The following is a 4233-nucleotide window of genomic DNA, read 5'->3' on the forward strand; positions in this document are numbered from 1 at the left end:
TGGGAGGCTATTGTTTTCCTTGCCTCTTTATTCTGATCGGTTAACATTCTTGGAACCCACCGTGCACAAACTTTTGAGTACCCCAATTGTTTAATAATCGCGATCACACTGCCTTTACTAAGAGAAATAATGCGACACACTTCATCTGCAGTCACCCGACGGTCACCACGAATGATGTCAACTTGCTGAATGTTGTGTGGAGTCACTGCACTCACCGGCCTGCCGCTCCGCTTTTCGTCAGTCAACGGTGTTTGCCCTTCAGCTTCCTTACAACGACGAACCCATCGTCTAACAGTGCTGACATCCACTGTCATAACACCATACACCTTCTTCAGTCTTTCATGAATGCGTATGGGCGTTTCACCTTCTGCATTCAAGAATTCAATCACACAACGCTGTCTCAAACGAACATCGATGTCGGCCATCTTACAAACTTCTGCTGTGCTGCCACCTGTTGACACAGAAAGTTACTACTGCAGTGGATTGCAGAAGAAGGTTTGAGGAATGGCGCCAAATTCAAATTTTTCACTTAACTTAATTTTTTTAAGTAGAAAAAAAATGGGAGGCATTACTTTTTGACCGACCCTCGTACATACATAAAAGATCAGAATAACTTTTGAAACATCAACTTCACACATGAGCATTAAAACAAAGCAGAATAAATGTCTAAGCATCTTTACAAGGTAAATAACATATTATTAATGCAAATTGTATTTGAGGATAACAGTATTCCTCATCATAGTGAATATAGCTTAGTATTAGAAGAGAAAAAATTCTATGAAACAGTACACAGAGACAGGAAGAAAACAAATACACAAGGGTACACAAACACATAGTGGGATAACACAAAAGGAAAGGACAGGGTTTGCTTTCAGTGTAACATTTCGTACTGCAGTCCAACCCAAAACTTCATTCCATACGTCATCCCTCTTATTTCAACATTTGCTCCAGCCAAGAAAAATCCTATCCAAGCATGCTTTCTCTATTTATATGTTCACATATTTCTTACCTCATTACTTATTTTCCATCATCTTACCTCATCATTTATGTCCAAGAAAATCCTACCTATACCTGCTTTCTGTACTTTTTTCGTATGACTTCTTAATGCATTTCGTCTAATTCATCGCAGATCATTCTCTTATATAGTCTACCTCCTCTTAAGCTAACTTAAATCTACTGAGCTCAGATGCTAAACTAAGGGACGAGGCAATGCAGCAGCACAAAACAATTAACACAAACAGCAATGACAAAAAAATGGAAATTGGCAAAGCAAGCAGCAGCAAATGCAATAACTTATGTCTGAACATGACAAAGCTCAAGCAGAAAAAATATTACAGTAAAAATGCCCATGTTTAATACCTATGTCCTATCTTAACACTAGGGTGATGCATCACGAGAACTTATGCTAGCAGATAAGTTACCAAGTCATTGACAAAAATTATGTATGCAATTCCTGTGAAGTGGAAATGTCTTTTCGTGCTCCCTCAGTTTTTTTGGAAGTAATAAAGTACATCTATTAAACTTTATTTTAACCAACGCTGCAGTGCAGCTAGAAACTAGATATTAAACAAAACAAGCAATCTCTCAACTAGAAAGACAACAGATGTAATTAAGAGCTCCACAGTATAATCATATGTTTTCAAGTTTGAGCGTGTCGTATTTGCAATGCTTTCGACAAAGAAATGTCAATAGCGACGATAATGGCCTTTCTTTTTCTCTCCACCTGTGCCTCTGAAAGGCACACACTAATGGCTTTTTCTCAGGCGACTATCGCGCAGCTGGGTGCTCACCACGCATTACGTGAAGGTGGTCACTTACCTTTCTTACTGAAATATTTACGACAGCAGTTTCCGCTAAATGACAGTCTCATATAAAAATATTTACACAGGTTGGGAAATTGCTTCACAAATGTGTAGAAAATAAAATCCTATAAATACAATAGTGTCGAAAATTTTCAGTGGCATTGTGATACATTCACACATGTACACACATTTCATAATTCTAAAGTACGATTCTTGGTTTCCAACATCCTTGTCCACAAATCAGAGTCCCTAACCACTACTCATTATTCCTTACCTTATTATACATATACATATTCGTTGACACTTGTTCAATATTTCATCATAAGAAATACATAGCATAATCAAATTCCTCATATACGGTAGCATCATCTTATTGATCATAAACATATCTCAAAAGAATAATATACATCATCATCATAACGTCATAAAACCTCAGCCAAATCTCAAAATCGTCGTAGCTCCTCCAATAATTTCAAAACCTAAAAAAAATTCTCTACTCATATCAAAAGTGTCACCTACTTCAAACGTACTTTAATAACCTTAATCCCATACCAAATACGTCATTCAAAGCCTCATAGTATCACAATGGTTCTGAAGAAATATGAAGAGTTCACGAAGTACAGACAAAATACAGTTTCATAAGTGTGAAGTTATCCAATTGTGTAATTGCGTAAACATGTCGCTGATGTAGTAAAATAATGTTTGTTCTCTGTTAAATAATCAGGTAGCTGTGTAATTCTACATCTACATCTACATCAATACTCCGCAAGCCATCTGACGGTGTGTGGCGGAGGGTACCCTGAGTACCTCTATCGATTCTCCCTTCTATTCCAGTCTCGTATTGTTCGTGGAAAGAAGGATTGTCGGTATGTTTCTGTGTGGGCTCTAATCTCTCTGATTTTATCCTCATGGTCTCTTCGCCAGATATACGTAGCAGGGAGCAATATACTGCTTGACTCTTCGGTGAAGATATGTTCTCGAAACTTTAACAAAAGCCCGTACCGAGCTACTGAGCGTCTCTCCTGCAGACTCTTCCACTGGAGTTTATCTATCATCTCCGTAACGCTTTCGCGATTACTAAATGATCCTATAACGAAGCGCGCTGCTCTCCGTTGGATCTTCTCTATCTCTTCTATCAACCCTTTCTGGTGCTGCTGAGCAGTATTCAAGCAGTGGGCGAACAAGCGTACTGTAATTTATGTGTTAGAGAAATATGGTGTCGATGTGTAAAGTTGTATTAGCAAATACTACATTAGCTAGGGCTCCTTGTGCTTGCCAAACACATGGTACACAAAGTGAGCGTGTACCCCCCTGAGGATTAATGTAATTATACCCTCAGGTGTTACAGATTACAGCAATGGAATGAAATGCATCACGGAAAACTTTCTTTGTAATTCAAAAATCTTGAAAAATAAATGGCTTAAGTACAAAATTAATCTCTCAAGTTCGTGTCCTGTAGCGGTTATTGTGTGTCTTGCTGTAAGATAATTCTGTAGAAGTGTCGTAGCTATCGTCCTCCGAAAGCTAAGCTCTGCAGAAGTCTATGTACTTACCTCATGACAAACAAAAGTGAAATGCTATGCGTATAAATACATAGTTACTACGCTTATTGCCGTGATGAAGAAAGTACAGTGCTGTAACGTATTGTGCTACGGAAAAGGCTGTCACATTGTAGCTATACCACAAAAGTTACTACTAAAACATGTTTTCCTTTCCAGAAGAATTCAGAAAAACTGTGCAGATATAAAACAGAAACGCTGCAAAAGCAACACTGTAAATTTTCACTCATTAGTAGCGTCGTGATAAAATCGTGTAGCTGTAAAAGAAACCAAATACTAAATCATCTTTAATCTCACAGAAAGTACTTAAAATAAAGAATGCCTTTTCAAGTAAACCAAAATATTGCATTAAAATCTAATGAACAGTATATGTTCTAAGTATGTAAGCCGTATATTTGATACGTAATCGTGCAACTAACAAGCAAAAATGTACACACACAATAACACTGTGTCGTCTGTTCACTATAACAATGCATTTGTAATTACTGTCTAAATATGGTCCCTAGGTTCTAGACTGGATAGTTAACTTTAAAATATAGTTACATGTTAACAGTTTCTAAGTGTGACAAAGAGTACTAGTAACGTGAAGTGAAAAATTTTATGGCAAAGGCTAAGTTAAAAAGCAGATTATCTTTCAATAAACGGTTTTGCATGTGAAATTTGGTGCAATCTTTTGCCCTTTATAGTGCGCAGACTTTCAACTTCAAAGCAATTATCATGTGGTATACGTCGCTAAAGAATGCTAAAATTTTTCTCAAGGTTAGCGGCTATATAGTTTTTCGCTGAGCCTGCCGGCGCACGTGGCTGCCTGCGGTTCGAGTCATTGTCTGTCTCTTTGTTGGCGCTCGTCGTTATTGGGATTAGGAGACCTA

This window comes from Schistocerca gregaria, chromosome 9 (genome assembly GCF_023897955.1).
Source record: "Schistocerca gregaria isolate iqSchGreg1 chromosome 9, iqSchGreg1.2, whole genome shotgun sequence".
Taxonomy (NCBI): Eukaryota; Metazoa; Arthropoda; class Insecta; order Orthoptera; family Acrididae; genus Schistocerca; species Schistocerca gregaria.